Here is a 25,224-nt window from a genome sequence, read left to right on the forward strand (position 1 = left end):
AGTGTTCAGTCATCCCCAGGAAATCAGGGCTCCATCATGCATAATGGTGGTTTGGAAAGACAAACACCATCACTCCCAGTGTCCACCCCTTCTTTCTTCTTCCCCACCTTTTATATGCTGAGTATGAGGTCATGTAGTGTGGAACATCCCTTTGGTCAGTTGGGGTCAGCTGTCCCAACTGTGTCTCCTCCCAACTTCTTGTCCATCCCCAGCCCACTGGTGGTGTCGGGTGAGGAGCAGAAAGGGCCTTGGCTCTGTACAAACACTGCTTGGCAGTAACTAAAGCATCCCTGTGTTATTAACACTGTTTCCAAAACAGATCAAAACCAGAGCCCTATACAAGCTACTATGAATAAATTTAACTCTATACCAGCCAAAACCTGTAAAACTTAGAAAAAAAAGTATCCACTAAATAACATGTACCTTCTTAACTGTAATTAAATTTATTTTCCCTTATGTCAACAACAGTAACAACAAGAAGAAGCTACAGAAAAACAGACAAGGAAATTAAATCCAAAAGTTATGTTAAACATAATTAATGTTGTGTAATAAACTGACAAAAGCCAGGAAATTGAAAGCTAAGGCTGACAATCTATCCATAATGCTCTCTGTTTTTCCATGACATGACTTAAAGCCAGAGTTACAGCCTTTACTTTAAATTTCCTGTCTTTTGTCAGTTTGTGCCACAACCTTCATGTTATTTAAACATAGGTTTTGTATATTTAATAGTATATTACCCTTTTTAGTGCTGATTCACATTTCAATAACTCAGAACCTTTTAAAATACTTTGGGAAAAAAAAAAAAAAAGAGTTTGAAATTATCCAAGTCTTGCATTTGACCTTCACTACATATTTTCTTCAAATGAAAGTTAGCAGAGAATCTTAATTTTCTACTAAACTGTGAAAGCAAATAGTGTCTGTTGTCAAACAGTTATTTCATTTATAGACTACATGTGATCAAAATAAATCTCTAGAAGAAAATAACAAAATCCATTTTCAGTGGAGAAATCATTTTTCTTTATCTGAATTGTTATTTATTGCATCTGTAGACCCATCTCATATTAATACTTTTATTTTCCAGGGTATGGCAAAAAGACGTTAGTAACTGTCTCTATGGAGTTCAACATAAGACTCCAAATACTGTGCATGGGTCTCAGACTTCTTGTATAAATAAGATACTAACTTTGAAGCAAAAAATTATTACTGTCACATAATTTCAAAGTTGCAAAAGTAGACAAAATATGCTTCTAAACAACATTAGCAGCTTCAAAGTGCTAGGAAAACCCAAGAATATTTATAATACATTCTGTTCTGTTCATAGAACAGAAAAAAATAAGGCCAAATTAATTCCAAACATATATCTTGCTACTCGTAAGTTACTATTTTATTCGGATTCCCCATCTCTTTGTAGACATTAGACTGACCCATTCAGATGATAATTTAAAAGATAAAGAATATAGCTTTGTTGCACTACACTACAGACTGCATTTTAAAATTTTTGGTACAGGTATATATATTTTCTAACAAAAACTCATGAAGATATTATGTCTACTGAGACAACCTAATCTTTATTTACTGGCAAAATATTTCACTGTTTTAAAAGCAGTGTGAAGTAATGAAGCAATAATACTGGCTGCATAGGAGAAGAAAACCAGCTGAAGATGTCTTGTTAGTTCTAATTCAGTGAGTGAGTAGTAGGAAAGCACATATTAGAATTCTCTTTCTGCAAGCCAGTAACATCACATGAGGAAGCTGGATTATTTCGTGTGTGATTTAAGGGACACATTTATTCAGTGAATTCATTGGAATTACACCAAGAATTTTTCTTTGGGAATAATTTTACCTGGTGGTGCAGATCCTTCTCTGGTATAAATCCCCCAGGCTACTTTGACTTGATTTATGACCACTAGGAATGAGGCTCATTGTTGCTAAAGAGCAAAATTTTTGTTCCTCGAACTGCCAAGATGAAAAGTAAAGGAATATTAGTTGTAGCACTTGATAAATACATATTTTCTCTAAATTTATTTATATAATCAATCCTTTTTAAATAAACATTTTCTGAAGACCTAAAGAATGTTTTACATATTTTCAAATATAGCCTAGTATATACAATATAGTGTAATAAATTAACGTATTTCCTGCGGAAAAAAATCTCCTTGACCTTAAAGCAAATTAATTCACATCAAATCTCTGCATGGTCCAAAGGACTCATCCACACAAGGCATGCCTAATAATAAGACAAGTCTAATAAGACGGTCCAAGGTTAACCAACCCCGAGCATACGTAGACGCAAAGATTAATCTCTCTATATCTCATGCCATTACCTAAATGAACATATATGCTACTTGGCTTGAGCTTGACTCCTGGCTGCTGAATTCTAGGACAACTTACATTCTCTGAAGAGGATCATGTGTGTAGTCAATGAAGAAATAAATTAAGAAAACAAGTAAACTGCACTGTCTCTCAGCTCATTTGTGTTCACAGCATAAACTCAGTAGCATAACATACCAGTGGCCATGGGGGAAGAATTCACCTGGCCATTATAAACACCAAAATCTGAGTTTGCCTCTCTAGGCTCCCTGTAACATCAATGGAAAAATACAAACATTAGAAGTTGTCCTTGTGCACAGTAATCATCAAAACCAAGGTAGCTGGCTCACTAAAAGTGGCAGCTCATCTCTCTTGACTTAAAGGCAAGTCAAGGTGCCAAGCTCAGATGCAGGTGATTCAAATCACACCTTTGGTAACTGAAACTACACTTTTTTTTTTTCTTTTTTTTTTCCAAATGTAATTTAAAATCAAATACGCAGACTTTTTTTGACCATTTATCTGATTTCTTTGTTTTCTCTTCCGAAGTCCTAGTGTTTGATACCTACCATAGAAAGACTCCAACTTGTTACCTCTTGCTCTGTGGCTTGTTAAGTACTAACACTGCAGAAACTGGTGTGGGAATGAATTAAGTAAGTGGTTCATTTCAAATAGAAGCTGCAGTGTATGTGAAACATGCTTTCTCCAGTCTGAAGCAGAATTACCTTTGGATTTACATTAAGGACATAACTGATTTATATGTAAAATCTATGCTTTTTCTCCCTCTAGGCCACCATTGGATAACCTGTTCTTTCACCGTTTTTGCAGATCTTCCATGTGCAGTAAAGATTTTTTTGGCAATAGTTTAGAGGCTTCCTCCCTCACAACTTCTTATGAGCTCCATCTGTCCAGAAGGAAAGAATCTAAGCTGAACAGTACACCAAATCCCCAAGTGATATCCTCTTAAATCCATTGTTTCTCGTAATGTTTTAAAGAATTATGTTTGAGTAAGGAAATTGAGAGCTTAGTAAAATATTTATAATTAACACAGCAGATGTTCTATAAGTCTTGGCTGCAATAGCATTTCTTTCTGAAGATAAAATAAGTATGTTAACCAACAACAAAGACATTCTAGTAGCATAATTGTAGGGGTTTTTAAAACTAATTTAGCCTATAAATGGCTTATTTCATGTCTGAAATGAAAATATTCAGCCATCCTCAGAATCTGCTCTTTTTTTGTTGTTGTTTGTTTTTGTGTTGTTTCATTTAAGTTCAAAATGAATCCATATTTTCTGTGATTTATTGGGTAACATTGTAAGAAAGGCAAGACAGTAACCTCAGGCAAACCATATGTCGTGAACAGGTTCCAGAGACACTTTATTGCTTTCTACCAGTGGTAGGTTAGCACTGGCAGTCTTCCTTCTGAATAGGTTACAACTGCTATCAGATACATCTGTTCAGCATTTTACTGCAAGAGAATGTAATGCCAAAACAATGCTAAACTTGGATTGCCCATTTCCTGAGATTGCTGTTCTCAAAAAGTTCACATAAAGTTTTTCTCTCTGTAATCTGACAAATTTCTCTCTTAACATCTGACAAACAAAATCTGAAGCAATATTTTAATTTCATACATTATCCATAAACTTTTGCAGAAAATATAACTATAATTAGCATAATCACTGTCATCTGCCATCAGAGAAAATAGATTTCAGAAATAATTTATGCTGAGTGTTTTATTTTGGTTTTTTTGTGGTTGTTTATTTATTTTAATAAAGAAAGCCTACGTTGCTATGCTCTCACCTTGCCTGTTAGACCTTTCTAGGCAATTGTTTTTCCTTTTCTAATGGAGAAATAATTTAGATTTTATATAATACAGTTTAGCTATTTTCAATAACATTTTAGAGGGATTTTATTTTACTACTGGCAATCTTAACAGAGCTAGTTTGCTCTCTGTTTCTACAGCATAAGCCCCTACAGCCTTATAATGTACACCCAAACAGTCTTCAGGTGCTGAGACTCACAAAAAAATTAACAATACAGACAATTATCACATTAAAATCAACCTCACTACATTTATCTTCCCAAATGTCTTCCCATCTATTTGGATTATCATGACAAAAATTAGCTACTCTGAGGCATGATGAGGGTGAAGCATGACAAAGGTCAGCTCTGCTATGACTTTCGCGTGCTGTCCTTCTGCAGATTCAGTGGTACAACAGAAAAGTATTGGGTCCTGTAGTTGTTGCTCAAATTATCTATGTACTAATATCGAGGGCCTACATTAATTTTCCTAAAATTAACTTTACAAAGCACAGCTAAATAATTTTTAGAATTCTGTGAGTACTCACTGTTGTGATACAAGGCCTCTAATCCAGATGGTCAGACATAGTCTATACTAAACATGTACACAGCTGTACATGCTCAGCCTTGCCACTGGCTGTGGCAGCTTTGCATCTGTTGGGGCTCAGCCACTGGTGACACCATGCACCAGGCAAATGACGAAATCCTTTTTTTCTCACCTGACTTTTCCAGCCTCCACATTTTACTTGTGGGTGACAAGTCTCAGTGTTATTTTTGACCTACCTCAAGGCAATACTTCATAGTCATGCCTAAATGAGAGATAATAAACAAAAAATAGCTGAAGAATGATCAGAGCTACAATATGACTTTTATATTCCTGCCTTAATCCTATGCCAAAACACAAGTGAACTGGTGACTGAAGTAGATGGAAAATTACGTGAAGCAAGGTAGGGTTGAGTCATTTTTCAAGCCAAGATACACTAGTTTTAGCAGTGTTTCCAATGTTAAATTTAACAATGGAAGAAAAATAACTCCACTCATTTTTATAAAGAGGAGAGAATATTTCTATGTTCTTGTCTACATCACAGATTGAATCTGACACTTAACATTTTCTATCTCTTATTATTCCACTGTACCAGGTTTTCCTGGAAGGATGGTAAATATATGACCTAGTATGAAATACCCAATTTATATATCATTATAGATATTTCATATTTCTGGCACATGTATTGGTCAAGAATGTGAGATTTCATTAGGGCAGTTTTTGTGGATTCTCAGAAGGAATGAAGCTTATAGCACACAAGCCCTCAGATTCAGAAAATCTACGAGACAAGTAATTTTATCCTGAAATGGAGAAAAGAATAAAGTAAAGCTTCCTCTTTTCCAATTTCATCTATACTATGTAGACAGGAAGCCAAATCAGTCTAGTCTGAATTATGTTGTCTTCTCAATGTATAATTTGGTTTTGGTTTTTTGTTTGTTCTGTTGATGTTGGTTTTGGTTTGTTGTTTTGGGGGTTTTTTTGTCTTTGTTTGTTTTCAGAAATAATAGCATTTTTGTGTTAGATAACCTTGAAGTTTTAGTTTCCATAACCCCCTTGAAAAGTAACATAGAAAAATACCACATGTTGTATATAGTGTGATGTTCTAATAATAGCAGTCGGTCAACTAAGAAAAGGATAGTGGTCTAGAACATTACTAAGGTTATTGATGACAGGAGCATAAAACTGTTTTCTTTATGGAAATAAATATATTTAAAATCAGTATGTATTATCCTAGTTTGGTAAAGTAGCTGAGATTAACATTGGTTTGAGTCAATCTCTGCTACATGTATAAAATTTGTTTTGCTTGATGATTAGAATTGTTAAAGCTGATATAGTTCACACAGCATTCAGCAGTACCACTGCATCTGATCAGTGCAAAATCAGGATTTAGGACATATTAGAACAGATTCTTAATAAATTAACATGTGTTGACTGATACCTGAGCAAACTTTGAAAGTTACTTGCATTTCTTTATCACTGTGACTATATCTCACCTCTGATTCCACTGTCAAAGCTGATTCCCGTCAAAGCTGTGTCTTTTTTCATCAGATATAGAAATTCAGTCTCTGAATCAGAGAAGTCAATAGCCATTCTGCCACTCCCCCTGAAATACTCAAGTTGCATCTGATACTATTGCAGATGAATAAACATCCAGGAAGGATTTTTTTTTTTGGTTCCTGTGAAAAAATCCCCATAAATTCTCCAACACCAAAATTGCTAAACGACTAGCAAAATCATACAAGGTAATTAACACTCTCAGTTTCTTTCTGTCTCAGTGCAACCCAAAGACGATATTGAGGGAAGTATATTAAGCAAGCACTTAACTATAATCATGAAGAAATCAGTTGCACGTAAGCATATGCTTTTGGGGTTTTTCTAAAGGCTCTATTTCTGCATGTCTTGGCCTCAGAATTTAGTTGGGTCTGGACCTGCAAGAATTTCATAGACAGTTTTGCACTACTCAACATGGCTCCTAATCAGTGGCACTCATCTATTTCTAGTTCAAAGTGACTCATGCTTGGAAAACTGGGATAAAAACCAGGGCATGCTGCACTCTGAGTCAACATGACTGATCATAAGTGAACGGACAGTGACACTGTCCTGCAGCTACACTTAGGCTGTAGCAGTAGAACAGAGAGAGATTATCCCAAATCCCAACCACTGAAGCTCAAAACAGCCTGTCTGGTGCTCGCTGTCCCTGTAAGACTGTTTTGTTTGTTACCACTGATTTTTAAAGACAATGGCCCAAGTAGTGACTAAAGACTAAAATAAATTAATCCAAATAACTTCACAATGGAACACAAGATGGTACTAGTGTGGCTGAAATTACCTTAGTTACTGTACATTGCTTCGTAATGGAAAATATGTGGGTGATCTACACAGGTTGAAAAATGTGGAAAATATACCCTTTTTTTCCTTTTGTGGGAAATTCAGAAGAGGTTAGATCTTTTATAGCATGGATTTAAATGATTTCTACAGCAGCAGAAGACTATTTGGCAGCTGTTTTCCTACAAAAAAATGCAGACAAATTACAGATTTCTATTAAAATACCACATTGAGAAACCTAAGACAAAAGCAAACTCTAAATTTCATTTTAAATGCCAGAACTGTTGAAAGTTCATCTTGTGTGTTGATGTTAGAGAGAGGAAATAATAAATTCTATCTATGATCAGGTATGGACCTAGTATACTATAGATCAGTCTGATTTATTGGAGATATTTATTATTTTCTTTTTTTCAGAAACAGTGATTAACTTTTAATGTTAAGCAGAACACTTTGTGAGTAAAACATATCAACTGCTGTGAGACTAGTCTAATCTCAGTCACTGGACAAGCTGTTAATAGACATTCAAATCTTGGTACAGCTACATTTACTTTCCCTTGCTAAGTATAAACGTGTTTGGTATTCATTGCAGCTGGTGTTACTAGAATGATGCTAATGATAGTTTATCTGCTTCCCCCTTTTGCATAGCTCAATCTTTATATTTAAATCAGTGATGCCAAAAAGAAAATTATACAATATATCGCAGATCTAAAGTTAATCTTCAATTCTGGCATCACTCACCTGAATGTGGAAAAATATTCCACTGTTTGGCAGATGCAATTGCTGTCATAAACATTCATGTAGTTGCCTTCTTTATCTCCTTAGTTATTGACTTTTACTCTGCAACAAAAAATGTTTCTGTTTATGCAAATAAGTAGTTGGTTTTGTAGCATTTCTTTTCCCTCCTCTTTATCAGTAAAGCTAGTTTGTTTACTTATATGGCATATTACTTACCCTAATTTGATTTTCATTAGTAATTCAAACAACTTTGAACCTTCTCATAAACTCTGGCACCTATAGGTATTTGTTGAATCTTGCCCCTCTGTCACTTACAGCTCAGTTTTCTTACTGTCAGTCTTCTCTCTTCTAAAAACTGAAGTTCCTTACTCATCTTAATGCCCCATCAACAGTGATCTTCCTGCAACAGATTCCATCTCCAGAATCCCAACCAGCTCTACACCATCAAATGACAAAGTCATCAAAAAATTTTGTTTGGCATCAAAACAGATTTTTCTTGTTAATTTTGAGGAAATACAAAATGCTTTCAATAATGTGGTTGAAACTGATTACTTTCATTCAACCAGTGCCAAAGTAGCTGTTTGCTAGCATATAGATTGTTATTACATCTAGCTGAGAAAAATGTGGATTATTTTTTTCATAGAAATTGTCTTTTTTTCTATGTAGCGACAGACTTGAATGAAGCCAGTTTTACTTTGGGAAAGTTATTCAAGATCCAAGGAGAGTTCAAGTGGAACAGTGGCTCATGCTGGAACCTGCTTGGTTTCGTCAAAGCTAATACCATCATTAAAAACCATAGACATAGAGCATATGAAAAGAGACCTAATATTCTAGGCTTCTGGTTCTTTGCCATGCAAAAAAGAGTCTTGAAATTTTAGGATAGCTTGTAATTTATCAGTTTTACCTGTCACATGCCAGCCCAGGTTCAGAACACCACAGAGTTGAACCATTCAGGTGCACAGAAGTTCATGATGGAGGACTTGGCTTTGTAACCAGAAACTTGCTCCATTTTAAATTGTGCTAAACTTGGTACTGAAACCAAGATCTTCCACAAAGCCCCACAGCTTCTACACCCAGCTCAAATCATGAAGCCAATATCCAAATAAATAAAAACATAGGTTCCTTTTCTCAATTCAAATTAATTTTAGCCTTTTGCAGTATCTTAAGAAATCTCTAGATATGGTCTCCTTTCAAAAATTCCAGCAATGGTCTTGGATCATTTCCTTTAAATACCTAAATATATAGTTTGCATGGAAGTTATAATTCAAATCTGCAACAGAAACAGAAGAATCCCAGGGATGGGTTAGATGTATCGAAATACCTGGACTGTTCCTAGGACCCGAAGTAATATGCTGAGCTATAGAGGTATTTCAGCCTTCTCAGAGCCAGCTCACTATGGTTGTTGAAATATGACATATTTATTGCGTTGTTTGATGCTGTGCACTCCAGGTATATTGTTAGACAACCAAAATAATCATCAATCTTCTTGTCTATGAAATATCTCCAGACCTATCTATTAGTCCCATTCTTCCTAAGTAAGAATATATACAGAGAGATGCAGTGAATCATTAGCACTGCACCACTGATATGACATAACCTGGAGGTTAAATATGATAATTTTGATTTATGAGGAAAATACTACAAATCTGTTATTGAAGCTCTAAAGAGATTTCTCTATGATCTAAAATCTACAGATTGGGCCTATCATGTAGCTAACATTACTTATTCATGCCTGTAACATTCCTAAAATTGAAAAATAAACAAAACAAAAAATTACGCAGTTTACAATTGTCATTTTTATGTAATCGTCCTGCACTCTATTTCAATTACAATGTTGATTATATCCCCAACACATGAACAAGCTACAGAGCTACAACATATAGTTTATTTACAAAAGACAAGCATACAAAAATATGTATTTAAAATATGGCAGTATGGCAAATTTTTGCTCATGTAACTTCCGGAAATGATTAATATTTTGCAATGCAATTATTAAAAATTATTAATTCTCCATGATGATTGATTACTGTGGAAAACGAGGCAGACAAATAGACATTTGCATCTGTGCCAGTAAATTTTCATGACAATTTTGCAAGGCTGTTTTATGCAGTAATATTAAAACAATTTACAGTAAATCAATTTGCTACTCTATGTATATTCACTATTTATCCACAGTATGCATTTCACTATTGCCAAAGGAATTTGCCTTCAGCTGTAAGCCACATTTTTAAAAATGCTGATAATAAGCCACAAAGAGAAAACAAAATGAAAATCCATGTGTTGGTTAGGCAGTTCTACCCAAGTAAACTTGAGTAAGAGGTTTTTCTAATACTAATTCCTAACAATTCTTGTTGTCTATGTCTCAAGTACTCATCTCTCTTCTTCATTACAGTATGGTACCACTTTGTTTAAAGTTCTTTGGTTTCATCTAGCAATGGAGAAAGATTACTTTTGCTCCACTTAAAATTTCTTCTTCTACAAGTTCTGCTATTTTTATGCCTAAAGACTTTTTAATCTGTTTTACATTTTTGAAATTTTTATACCCCAAATGAAATGGTCAAAGTTGAATATGATTAAGCTCATGGGAAGCACTAATGTATAACAAACAAACAAACAAACACACACCCAAATTTATACAAGCACGTAGAGTATCAAACAGTATATAATGAAAATGTATCCTTTGAATGACATTTGGAGTCTGGGATTCCAGCCAAAAAGAAAAAGCTTTTAGGTTATGTTGTTTCAAGATCAAAAGATCAGTAGTTTTTTAGAATCTATCAAGTAAGAGCCAACAGATTTACAGTATGTTTTCTCTTGTCCTTTCAGCCTTCAAGAAAATATTAAATAGGAATAAGAACAGTCTGAAAAACGTGTATAACATAATAAGTATATTAAAAGTATCTTAATATTTTATAATGTTGATTTTAGTGAATGATTTTGTAGCTTATTAGATAGATAAATAGGTAGATCAAAGACACAGTGGTGCCTTGGTAAGTTACTATATTTCTATTCAGATAGACATCTTTAGGAGTGCTAATGCCGCTAAGCATAAAGGGGATAATTATTTTTATGTTGCACGACTTTGTTCCATCTTGAAAATAGCAACATGAAAGATAAAATATGTGCAGGTGAATAAAACCCACATCTATTTTTGAAGCTTTATTGAGTTCAACTATGTATCCTTTTAGTTTAATATCATCTAGTTCATCTGGTGATGCTCAATGCAAATACAATCGGAATTTAAGACCCTTATTCTGTCTTATGTTTTCAAGATAGCTCAGGACAAGTCAATGAGGACTCTATGATTTTGGGGGCCTATTTGCACACAGCATTTGTTCCATAGTGGACTGAGAAGTACTCTGTTCAAGGTTTATATTCCCCCACCCAACCTTCAAATATATATATATATACATATATATGTATATATATATATATACCTGGGCTTTAGTTTAGGCTACTACTTCCAGGTCACACTTTCTTGACATTGGATGAATAATCAGCTAGCAGAATCTAAAAACCAAAAATTAGCACACTGTTAGTGGAGTAGTAACCTTTCTAATAATTACAAGAATTTTCAAAACAGTAATAATGACAGGGCTAGAAAGGGAAAACTGAAACCTGCAAAACAAGTAACTTTGTCATATCAGCATACAAGCTACTCTAGCATTAAATCTCATCTTTTGTTGGTTCCTATCATTTTACCCTCAAACAGACACAGATGAATTTGTCAGCCAAGAAATATGTTGGTTGCGTATGTGCTTGATGACAAGGCTTAAGGCTGAAGCTGAGAATTAGCATCGAGAAGAGATACCGGTGTTGGACTTTGAACAAAGGAAAATCTCCTGTGGCCAGTTTCCCACTACTTGTCAGCCTGAGTAATCATCTATAATGCAGAGTAGTTATATACTATTTCCATACCAGAACTGAAATGTTTAATATGGACTACACAGGAATAAGTGATGCAAACTGATCCTTTTTGTCTACCTTGCAGTTTGTGCAAATTTTGTATTTGTGGTAAAGAAGTGTGAAACACAGCTTTTCTTGCTTGATAAGGCTTTAAGGTCTCAGGTTTGAAGTGTAAATGATGGTTCATGATAGTGGCCTAGGAGATGCTAGCTCTTTCACATACTATTCTGTGCACTACACCTCTCTTTCCCGCCTGAACTCCCCCAGGAGTTTGGAAACAGGATGATGGCATCTTCTGTACTTTGAATGTGCATCAAGCACTAATGAGGCCTAATAATACATATTTTGCATACTTTACTTGGATTTATTTCTTATGCATGCCTGTATATTTTAAAATAAGATGCTGATATGAAAAACAAATTTACATTGAAGGTAATTATGAGAGGTTTTTAAACTTTAATCCTATACAGACAGATTTGAAAAAGATTTTTCTCCGCAGTACTGTCTTTACCTAGACAGCAGGCCCTAATTTTTCATGTACTGTTGTCATTTATGTTAATGAAATTTCTTCCTGCACTTTTCTGTCTTAAATATATATACACAGAAGATACCATCAACGTACCTGCAGTTTTAATTTAGTGATACAGATTAGCTCATTAGTGCCAGACAATACCATCAAGCCAGCCTACCAAAAGCTCAGGCTTTACTTACCCTGAGTCTAGGATGTCAGAAAATATATCTCAGATTTCAGGTTATATTCCTTAAAGTCCTAGTTCCTTCAGACATTTTTAAGTGGCACAGTCAGGATTATGAATTCATAATGCCTTAGGCTGGCAAAACCAAGGTTTGCAAAACTCACCCTCCATGTTAAAAGATGTGCTGGAGCTGTCAGACATCTGGCCATGATTCTCGCAATTCCTTTGGAGCAAAAGCAGTCTTTGCAAAAAAACAGTCAAGCATTGGCTGTACATTCACAGACTGGGAATCTGAGAGTGAAAGGAAATGAGCTTCAGTACTGGAGAGAAACTGAGGAGCATTAAAATGCTTGGATTCTGCTCAAAGCCCCTCTAAATTCCTTTATACACTATAGGCACATAGGAGACCCCATGTCATGCTACAATACAGTGAATAAACCTCTGTTTGTGAAACATATCTCCCACTGTATTAATAGAATATATATATCAGCTGATTTATTTAGCCAAGGAGGGGAGATCTGAAGGAGAAAACTTCATTAAAAAAAATCACACCCTGCCATTTCATATTTCATTTAAACTTTGTTATCTGACATGTCTATTCTCTACTGGGAGGAAAAAAAAAAAAAAAAAAAAAAGAAAAGAAAAAAAAAAAGAAACATAATTACTAAAGCCCTTTCAGATCTTATTAGGATTTTCAAAACATCATTCTAAACTGCAAAAGATTAGCAATGCTATTGACTAGTGAATATAGTGCTCTGTGTCTTTGTTGCATAATCTAGAGTCTTTTAGTTACAGTTCCTCTGGTATCTGCATTCAGTATAAACTCATAGTATGTGACAGATACACTCACTGTAGCTAAAAATAGCTACAGCCTGAATGAGAGAACTACTCAGCTCACTCTTTTTGTCTGCGAGTGAATGAACCCAAAGCTAGTAGTAATATACACTGGTAACAGATATTTCCTTTGTTGTCTGTCTATTCTAGCTGTAGATGTAGAAAATACCTGCTCACACTAATATTTTTTTTAAAAAAAAAAAGTTGCTCTTTTAAGTAAATCACAGTTCTTCCACAGGAGATTCTGTTTATTCCGTTTTAGATTTCTTTTCTTTTCTAATACTGGAATGTGTATTTTTAGTACTGCAGACTAAAATTTAAAAAATAAACAAACAAACAAACTAGGACCATTAAAAATTCTTTGGAATACTTTTCCATCTACCAGACATGAATGCGCACACATAAAACGTTTCACTGTTGGTCGGGTTCTGTGAAAGTAGTGACTAGCTTAATAGGTCTTCTCACTTTCTCTCATATGAAGGTAATGTTCTACTTTTTACTCCTTTGTTTCTTAGCTTTTTTTTTTTTTTCCCTCCAAGATTCAATATATCCAAAGTATTGGTAGTGCCTCTATGTATCTAAACTTTTCAGAAAGTATCAGAGATGCAAGATACCTTCTTGGCCATATCTGTGATATGCTAATGTCTAGATCTAAAGCCCCATCAAATAAATTGTATTAGTCAGGTGTCTAAAATTCCAACATAACTATATATATGAAGCAGCTGTGCAGTGTTTGAAGTTAGTTGTAGACCAAATTGAATTAGAAATTGCTTTTTTAAGAACAAAATTGATACAGACTAACCAACAGGGAAGAATCCTTTATCAAGTAACACTCTGGCTCCATTTCTCAGCTACTTGTATTTCTCGACAAAGGAGGAAAAGCATCCATTAAGGGGCTCTGAAACATAGGATCTAGACAAAGAGCAGTAGCTAGAGAGCAGGAAATCATGTGTCATGAATTACAGAAGAAGCACTTGAAGATATGTCTTTAAGTCTCAAAATACAGGACCAACCTTAGAAAGTGAAGGTCTAGACAAAAAGCACATGAAAGCTGGTTTTATTTGTACAGATTCTGGACTTGATTTTGCTAAGCTGACAGCTTAAGGTATGACACCCCCCTTCCCAAATCAGCTGCTAATTTGCTAATTTGCTTTGCTTTTCCACTTCCTGATGAACAAGATAGATTTCTTCCACAATAATAATTGTGGAGACTGATAAGGATTATCTCTGACAGTTCAGCTAGGATTTTCTCAATTAGGTAAGTGAAGGTAGGTCCTTAACAACCTATCCTAATTTTTAAATCTATTGGAAAACATGTAGTTTCTTGAGTCAGTCAGCATGAAGAAAGGTTCACTGGTTTCAACACCTGGACAAGAGTTTTCCTATGTATGCATAAAGGTTCCTTTTTTGTTTGTTTCTGTTTCGTACAGTTGCTAAGGTCTTGCTCTAAAACAGTTATAAAAGTTGACAAAGAGTGAAAGGAGAGATCTTAAAATATACTTAAATAGGATCAGAGAATAAATTTACTTTAGAACATGAATATATCAAGTAATAACCATTTACCGAAATTTTGTAGGTATTTTTAATCTCTGCAGTCTAATAGAATTAGACCCTTCATTTCTGTTGGCACAAGACCCAGCAGTAAAAATAACACTACATTGAAGTGTCCTTCCTCCTTTTTACAGATTATAAAGGGGAAGGGAGGCAACCCTACTTTGTAAAGGGAATAGCAGAGCTTAAAAACAAAACGCAAACAAAACAGATCTCCAGAGCAGCAGCTTCCTCTGGCTGGTTGTTAAAAAGCCTGAACAGCTACACAAGGTCACAATAGTGTAGTAGGAAAGGATTTACTTTTTCTGTATATAGGACTGGATGTTTAAGTTCAAGGTCTAGACTTTACATCTGTGATACCTCTGGCAAAGGAAATAACCTGTTCTTTTTCACAGTTTATATGACCATGTACATACTGTTATATTTCAATAAACTAGTGTTTACAAGTAGGCAGTAAAATACTGAGAAAACAATGTTAATAACTATCCAGATATCTGTTTCTGTATTAAATCTTTGGTTATTACAGCTTGCTGTGGAAACATAGCAGTTTAAGTGCTGAGTATTATACAGTTGTGGTGTGCTATAAATTTCAGATGCATTTATATTACATAGTACTGTGCAAGTCATAATCTGAAAGTCAGTTTCATTTGTACAATGTGCACTTTAGTAGAAGAAAAACAGTTCAAGCCTGTGTGTATTCCATTTTTATAAGGATTTTAAAGGATTAAGTTGAAGGAAAAAAAAACTTCTAATGAAATTTGAGCTGTAGGATAAAGAAAGGATCACAAGCAATAGCTGAGCTAGCTAAGCACATAGTAAAGCTCTAACTTTCTCAGTTTTAAGATCGATTTAAATATTTTCTTTAACATTCCGTTGTGCGGGGACCACAACTAAATTGCCTTATGAGGTACTTGGAGCAATGTTATCACATAAATCACTTAACCTCGTTATATGTTAAGGGATTTGATTCAAGCCAGTTCTTAAGTACTGTTTCAATTCACAATTATTTTAGCAAGCAATAGAGCCTTGTTTCCTTTGGCCACAGAGAATTGCCTTCCTTAGTTTTGCCTGCAAACAAAAAACAGTGGGTAATCTGGAAAGAGAAGGTACAAAGGGATGAGATCGCTTGCTTCACTACTTGCTCTTTGCTTCACAGAAATATCTTAGTCAAGACAGAAGAGAGTGGATCCAGCAAAAACCTAGTTTTCACAGGAAGGACACAGGTGACCAAGCACTGTACAGATACAACTGAATGTTAAGGAAGCTCCAAAAAGCACTTCAGGAATTGTTCTGCTTGTTGCAGAGGCAGAGACCATAAAAGTACTTTTCTCTGACAAGCCTAGAGCATTGCATCTTTTACTTTCACAAAATCTACCTTCAACAGCCTTCAAGTTCTGGAACAGAAAATTTAATAATAATAATAATAACAATAATAAGGAAGGGAAGGGAAGGGAAGGGAAGGGAAGGGAAGGGAAGGGAAGGGAAGGGAAGGGAAGGGAAGGGAAGGGAAGGGAAGGGAAGGGAAGGGAAGGGAAGGGAAGGGAAGGGAAGGAAAGGAAAGGAAAGGAAAGGAAAGGAAAGGAAAGGAAAGGAAAGGAAAGGAAAGGAAAGGAAAGGAAAGGAAAGGAAAGGAAAGGAAAGGAAAGGAAAGGAAAGGAAAGGAAAGGAAAGGAAAGGAAAGGAAAGGAAGGAAGAAGGAAGGGAGAGAGAGAGAAAGAAAGAAAGAAAGAAAGAGAATGAACTGGTGGAAAATAAGGAAAAACAGACAAAAAAAAAAAAAGAGGTTTTTTTTATCTTTAGGGCATCAAAAGATCATGAACCAGTGGCAGGGGAAATGGAAATGTGCCAAGATGAGTCAGCAACCCACACAAATATCTTTAACAATTCTTTTGGCAAGACAGAAACCAACCAAATTGCTGACTGAAGTTAACTAGGCAATAACCAAACTGTTCACTTAGTTTAAACAGATTTAGCAAGGCAATAACCAAACTGTTCACTTAGTTTAGACAGATTTAGCAAAATACTGATTTAACATTTAGCAAGCTGTAAGGTAAATAGATTAACAGTGCTGGAGCTGTAGCGGGTGCGGAGCAAAATGCCCAGAGGCGACAAATGATCGGGTTGTGAGGGACCAAGGAGTACAGAAGACCCCCCAGTCATGAAGATTTTGGGGGACAAAAAGGTAACTCAATGAATAAGAGGTGGGACCAACCAGAGGTAAGCAGTGTTGGAGACCACAGCATAAGAACTCATTTCTACAGGGGTGGATGCCTCTCCTTCTCCTCCAGGACAGCCTGACACCCCAGCTGGGACAGCCTGGGAGCCCCGACAGCAGGAGCATGGGCTTGCAGGACCAAGAGAGAGGTCTTCCAGGGGAGAACTTAACAATTTGAGGGTGTCTTCCATAGTTTATCTTATGGAGGTGCTGAAGTTTACCAGAGCTGCATGTTGGCAAACATATCCAGTGAAACTGTATGTGATGTTACCGTGCTTGAGCAATTGCAGTTGTGCCTTGCAACACTTATGCCATTAAAGGATCACTGTGGTATGTACTTTTACCTAATCACGGTCTCTTTCTTCCCTGGATAATGCCATTCATGTGCACATTTTTGCCAAAAGCCATCTGTGTAAGTTGTTCTTCAGCTAGTCATTTCAATAAAAAAATAAATTGTTTTCTATTTTGTATCTTCACTATTTTGAAAAAGGATTTGTTTTCTCATAGACAAAGTTACAGAATCTGGCCAAAAGAAGATCTTAAATAAAATATAGGTCAACAAACTTTAGAAGGAAGCTGGTGTATTTATTTTTAAACACTATCCAGGGCTCTAAACAATAAAGAATAACACAGCACTCTTGGTAGGGAGACCAGCCTGACTGTTAGATCTGAAACAGACCACAGAAATATTTCTTTTATCTTGTGCAAGGCTGCTGATGGTTTGGGATTAACAGATAAATTCTAACAAACTGTGCTGTAGAAATTAACATTCTCCCACTGATATTTTTGTTGTTTGGTTGGCTGCTTTTTGTTTTTTTGGTTTTTTTCCAGAGCTTACCATTATCACAAGATAGTCAGGAGAAACTATCAGTGACAGGGTATTTGAACTAAGACGATATACATGTTTTTTCCTGCTAACACATTGCTGAGAAGCAGTAAGCTCTTGGGACAGAATGCAAATCTGGGGTTAAAAACTACAATAGGAATGTTTGCAAGAGCTTGTAAATAGTGATAGGTAAACCCTGGTTCAAGAGTCATTTTGCAATAGTGCAAGAGTATTATATAAATATATTTTTATATATATCAAATGTTAGTCCAAATACATAATGTTAACAAATGGCTAGTTCCCATGAGCAGAAAAGAATGCAACACCTTCAGATAACTACCCATCTAGCAACACTTAAGAGGGATCTCAAGGACTGACCCCTTGTTGAACTCACCCAACCAAGTTGTCAAAGAGGAAAGGCACAAAGAAAACGGGAAGGCAAAGGATGGGTATGGGTATGAAAAGACAATCCTTCAGGGAACAAAAGCAGTTACTCTTAAGAAATTGCACTCAGATAAAGACCACTCCTACAGTCTATAAAAAAACCCAAATTCCTAGGTTCCAAGACAGGGTAGGGACAGACTCAGGTAAAATAATCAGGAGTGTAGATACAGGAGTGTAGTGGTTGTTACAAACTATCCTTTGTTAGTGTACTGTGGTCCCATCATTAAACAATAAATACTTTGAGTTGCCTGTCTGGTCACCATTTTTGTGACTGTTCATGACTTCAAATGCAGCAATGGGAGTTTGAACTGGTCCAGGGATTTTGCATGCCAAACAGCCATAGTAATTACAAGTGAAACTGCATTGTCCACTGGGATCAGTGACAGCCCAGACCTGATCCCCACTGACGAATGATCAAAAAGCAAAAAAAGTAAAAATATCCCTGTGGCCAGAAATGCAATGCAGTAAATATTGTTTTGATAGCACTTTTCTTCCTGGAGGACCATCTTTAATAATACTACAGAAGCATTTCTTAAATTGGCTCTGCTTGTTTAAGGCTTGCTTTTTGTTACCTTATATAATTTAATCTATAAAAAAATGGCTTGTCTGAACAACACTACTCACTACTGTGTGACTTGTGGTAAAATTCCTCATCAACACCACTGACCTTCTTTCATCATCCTAGTATAACATGTTCTCAAGAAAATCTGTTTAGGCTTAACATTAGAGCTGGTAATGGTCTTCATACTAGAGCTATCATCACTTTGCATACTTTGGGGGATACACAGAGTATCACATATTTCCATTATACACCTGGCACATAACTCTTTTAAAAGCATCTAAAAAGTGTGAAATGGTTCCTTTGTTCTTAAGCAAATTTATCACTCCAGCAATGGTAGATAACACAAAAAAGTGGTTAAGGAGTCAAATTTTATTTAGACTCACCCTTCTAATCTGACTTGTTTTGTTCTATTGACAGGCAACTCCAACAGAGGTAGTCAGGAACCTCAAAAGCTTTGTAGTAAATTCCATGGTTACAGGCCTCCTATGGTGGTTTCTAGCATTGTTTGGCAGTCAAACTAAGGATTTGGCAATATATTTGACGAAACCCCAAGCACTATTTTCAATAATTCTACTCTCATCTCCTTTAGAGTCTTAATTTAGCAGTCATCTATTTTAGATTTATTTTTGCATAAGTATTAGAGACTTGAAAGCAGCCACTCGCTTACAACATATTTAGTTCTGACTAAATCATACTTTCTCTTGCCTGTAATAAAAGGTCACACACATTTATGCTGCTAAGAGAAGAGTATCTAAAGTGAACATTAGATATAATAGATTTTCGTATTGTGTAATTAAAAATATACTGGCTCCATTCTTGTAGAAATTTCTCTGCTGGATGCCTGCTTTTTAGAGAATTTCTGATAGCTAACATGCCACAACAGGCCAGGGAATGAGGCCAATGTCAAAGAAATATAATCTAAAGGCTTGGTGTTTAAAATGGCTAGGCCAGACAACAAAAAGGCTCCTCACCAGACTACAGAAAAACAAAAGCAGACTGTTAGAAATTCTTTTGTCTCTCCTCCTGTTCAAGTGGAATCTGATTCTCAGAACGCTCTGTACCCAGCAGTGAATCCCAAAATCTGTTTTTCTGGGGAGAGCCTGCTTGCATGCCCATGAAAGTCAGTGAAAGTGTTCCCATTGATTCCAGTGTGTGGTTTATGCATTCATCTAACATCAGCTAGGGTCCTTTTATTTATGCCTATATTACCATAAGTATGTATACACCTAAACATATTTAGAAACATACACACATGCTTATAAATGGCATATCATATTGACAGGGAGCTGCATGATATAGCTTATACTTTTCATGCAAAGACTTAATGGTTACTGGGCATTTGCTACTGATGGGGACACAAGTCTGGAAGTTGCACCTCCGCCCTGCAGGAGGCAAGGCAGCATCACGCTGAATGACCTGGTGACTGACCGCTCCTCCTGGGGCTACAGAACCTGTTTCACACGAGAAAAATAAAAAAAAAACAACACAGCTTTAAACAAGGAAGAAACCTCTTTCTGTTTCAGTGATAGCTGGCCCAGTAGGAAAATTTAAGCAGCACCCTTACAGCAGTTATAAAAATATCCATGGTTAACACACAGTGGTTAGGTAACAGTCCTGTCCTGGTCCTAGCATTATTTTTGTTAATCCAATGGGAGTTCAGTGCAAAAGGGAACAGCAATGAAAGGACAAGAACAGAGGCCTCCTTTTCTGTTTGAATTTCCCTTCTCCTAAGACAGGACACAAAGTCCTGCCCCTGGTCTATAGCTTGGGTCATCTCCTGGAAACCCAAAAGAGAGAAATTAAATCCTTTGAGAATGAGGAGATCACTGAGGCTGTCTTTTACTATGTGAAAGACAGATGACTGCAGCAGAATTTTTCTATGACTTTGATTTGTGAAGAACCCAGTCATACAGACATTTGTTACTCTCTGAGGTCTGTCAGATAGGCATTGATGACAGCCTTCAGCACCAATAACCTTCCTTTCTGGGTCCCCAGTACCCAGACCCTCTAACTGCTCAGGCTGAGCAAATGGACCAGCTGCACTGAGGAAACTCCTTGGTGAAACTGCGTTACAAAGTGAGGAAATGGAAATGTTTGGTACAGGTTGGCAACAAGGCACATGAAGTTTGTAAAGGGTTTTGATTGCGGGATGACAATAAAACCGAGGCGGATGTATTGTTAACCTCCTCTCCACCCCTTTCCCCGCCCCTCCCTCTCCCCCCTTCCCATTAAGGACGGGTGACTGGAGGGGAAAGAAGGACAGAGAGAAGAGTTGGAAAAAATAAAAAGTGTTTTACTAATGCTACTAATAAGAAAAGAGAAAATAATACAAAATATACAAAACCAATCTTGAAAGTCTCAGCAACTGCAGAGCCGGCACCCAAAGTCCTGGACTGGACCCTGCAGCCAACCGGAGCTGGATTCAGTCTCTCACTAGGCCTCAGTTTGCAGGGGCAACTAGCAAGGTCCTCTCCTAATGTCAGCCATAAGCAAAAAAAGGGACAAGATCCTCATGATCTCCTACTTTTGTATGAAGTATTCACGTGAATGAGATGTTATACTCAGTTGGTTAGTTTCTTAGTTTCTTGGCCACCTGTTTTCTTGTTGGCCCTCTAGCAAGAGGTGCATCAATTCATTATCAATAACTTCACATTGCATTGCTATGTTTACCAAAACATGTATCTGGTTCTCCAGGAAAATGCAGCTAATATGAAGCTTTAGCCGACAGGTAAATTCACTAAAAGAGAAACTTGTTTTTAACAAAACCAGGACAAGTTCTATAGCACTTTTGCCATTTGTTGTAACAAGATGTTGATACAGCTTTGAACTGACGAATAAAATAGTGACTCACTTTTTATTAATAGCAGTTCAATGTAGATATTGACTCTTACCACTATATTGATGACTATACAGTTGTTATTATGTAAGCAAACACTGTGTTCTAACCTATAGATTCTGTAGGTTTAGGCTTAGACCTAAGACGTATTACTGAAGTCTCACCTGTAGCAAAGTAGACTGACGTATTTTTCCAGAAAATTAAAAATATAGAGTTTCAGTCCTAAATCAAATTTAATCCTTGGTAACAGGCCTATAGGATAAGTTTACAGTTCAAATTCTTAAAACTTAAGAAAATTCTTTAACTCCCTTCTCTAAGAATATTACCAATTGTTAACTGCTTTGTAAATGAATCTCCTTTGTTCAGTACCTGGGTCATACTTTCTACTGGCACTTGGGACTGAAGATGCTGATGAAACAGTACAGAGCTCTGAATGAAATCAAACATGCACCTGGACAAGAGAACCGAATTTCCAGCTTTCACAACAGGCCACATTCAAGGGCTGCACTGCTGATGTACATGTCCCTGATTCATTTCATTTAAAAATAATGCTAAGGGTTCTGGCAAATCTTTTGTAGCAGCTTCCAGTGGTTATTACAATATAAAAGTGAGCAACTGACTAAACAGAAAACCCAATTGCTGACAGATGATAGGAATAATTTTTCAAGCAAATCTTTGAAGAGTGAGTCTCAGAATATAAACTGTCGAGCCCAATTTCATTGACTGACAGTTTTTAGTATTTGAGTAGGTAAAGAGCTGTGAAAATTCTTCACTTCATAACCATTTTGAAAGTGATTTCTGACATATAAACTTTTGGCAGCAATTTTCAAGAGGGTCATCTAAAATGACTGATATAGTAGTTAGTGTGATGCAGCCGTAGCACATTTAACAGTCACTGAGCTTCGAATATGGCACAGTATGATCCTAATTGCAGCACTGCAAGCAAGGCATAAAGGAGTTGCTCATGGTGCTTGACATATATTTTATGACTATTAAAAAAGAAAGAGACTTCAACTGTTAAAATTAGGACATGGTACAATACCTCCACTACATTTTACAGATAAGAAAATGGCATTTACTAGCACAATCAAGATTATTAAAAATAAAAATAAGATAAATCCCAATTTATTTTAGGGGTTTTTTTAGATCCTAGGTCACATATATTCTGTTCTCAGATGTCACAAAATTAGTACAGCATGCTATAGTTTAGGTTTTTCTACACATTAAGAAATATGGAAGCTGAAGCCGTAAGATTTGGATTCCAGGACCAGCTCCCATGCCAAAAATTCAGTGGTGTGAAGAATTGCTTCTGTTACATGTTGTTTTATTATAGCAATGCACATGATTTATACCAAGAGAGACCTTGGCTCTATGGTTTTAATTCAGTTCCACGGATGGCTTTTCACTTGAACTGCTCAATGCACATGAACTCAGAGAGCTATTTTTGTGAAGAGCTTTGCAGCTTAAAATAAAAGGCTAATTGGATTTCACCATTAAATTCTTCCTGGAACTATTCTTTCTGGACAAAATGCCGTGAGCCTTTCTATCATGTTCTATACAGTTATGCAAAATCTGAGATCCAGAAAAGCTACCTTTGACATTAAACCAATAGATGGAAAATATTTTTTAATCTGGCCTTCTCTTCTTTGACAAAATTACAGCCAATAAGGTTTCAACACCATTTCTGTATTTTTGAAAACTGATAGTGTATTTTCTGATACATAATTTAAAAAAAAAAAAAAAGAAAAGAAAAGAAAAGAAAAAGTCAAATATTTGTCCAGAGCAAGCTTTCAGCTTTGTTTTTTGGTGGTTTTGGGGGGTTTTGTTTGTTTGTTTGTTTGTTTTTCCTGTCTTGTTCCTTATGAACCTACTGTTGAAGCTTCTGACTTCTATTTTGATTTTATATTTTCTTCAGCTTTTAGAGAAAATAGCGTTTCAGATCCTAGATTCATGAATGCTTTTGAGGCCTGATTTTGGTTTAGAGTTGTGCTAGTAGACCTGGGGGAAGTCATTATGAAAGACAAAATATAGACTTTATATCTTTCTGTTTTATCCTAATTATTTGTACTTATGTTTACATTTATTTGTTTGAGGCTTAATAAAAATGAGAGCAATCATCTTTTCTGTTAATTTTTTGAAACTCCTCTTTCTGTGCTAAATTTCCCTTCCAATACTGAGTTGGCCCAATCATTGAATGTATGTGGGATGTGTGATTGTCATTAAACCGGAAGTACCAACACTAGAGCCTGTAAAGCAGCAGCTTCAGTCCTTGTTCTTTCACATGGACACTTCCATTTGCTCTGATAGTAATCTCAAGAGTAGTGTCTCATGTTTGCTGTTCTACATGAACCACATGTAGGCTGTACATGTACATCCATGTAGCACATCTTCACAGGCTGGCCTAAGGGTCAGGAAACAAGAGATTGTTCACATTGATATAGTAGCACCACATCACAGCAGCATTTGAATGCTGATATGATTTTAGTTTGCTATTAGGGGTTAAAGTCCTGACCAGTGGTTAACCAAACACAACAACAGAGCAAGGTCAAACAGGAACGGTGTGAAATGGCAGTAGAATAGGAAAATGAATCATTTTTCAGCCTACTGAAAACTAGTATCTCTATTAAGAAATATATAGCACTGGTGTTAATGTATAAAGAATCTTTAAGGTCTTTGGAAGCATTCATTCATTTTGTGCTTGAAAAGCACATTTACCAGTGTTCAAATCCTATATGATGGCATTTTTTTCCAAGAAATACCATGTATTTCTCTGATGTGGTAAAGAGTTATCAGAACACTTTCTTACCTCTGTCTTTCCAGGCAGTCCTCCTCAGATCAGGTCTCCCTGCCACTTAATTTTGGCCAGGATAACTTCTTAATTCTCAGGTTTGGAGACCTGTCCCTGCTGCATCCCAGTGCACTGTCAGGGCAAGAGCCAGTTTGACACCAGTCACTCCATGTATACCCTGATCCCTACAAAATAAAATTAAGAGATAAGCAAATAAAACATGCACAAGATGAATGGGAGACTAGAACCTGGTCCAGAGAGTGAGGAATCAGGACCGTAAAACATGCCCCAGTGAGGTCTGGCATCTGAGTTCAGACTCAGCCTATGTCCTTGGCAACCGGGAGTGAGCCTTCCCCAACACACCACCTTGGGAGGCTCTGGATCTGGGACCAAAGTGGTACTGTAGTGCTCAGAGAGATACTGCAGCCATTGCAGTCTAAGCAGGAATCAATTATGAGATGATTTCACCTGTCAGACAAAGTAAATATATTCAAACGTACTTTATCAAACACACAAATTTGTTTTATTCTTTAATACATTTAGATTCGTGACCAAGGTCTTGGTATATGTAAACTTACTTAGATTGGAATACGCCATAATAAATCATTTCTTAATGATGTTTCTGATTACATATCAAGTCTATTCATTCAACAGCAGCAACAAGGAACCTTAACCATGTGTCAGGACACTGTGCAAACAAAAGACAGGATGGCCCCTCCCTCAAATAAAATCCAAAATGAATATGTGGAGAGAAGAGTCAAAACTGTGACCTTCAGGGAGCAATAAGTCAAACATACTGTTTCATACTGTTTTTCCACGTATAATTTAATGTTTATTTAAGTGCCATGGAAGTTGC

Source organism: Nesoenas mayeri, assembly GCF_963082525.1.
Source record: "Nesoenas mayeri genome assembly, chromosome: 1".
Lineage (NCBI taxonomy): Eukaryota > Metazoa > Chordata > Aves > Columbiformes > Columbidae > Nesoenas > Nesoenas mayeri.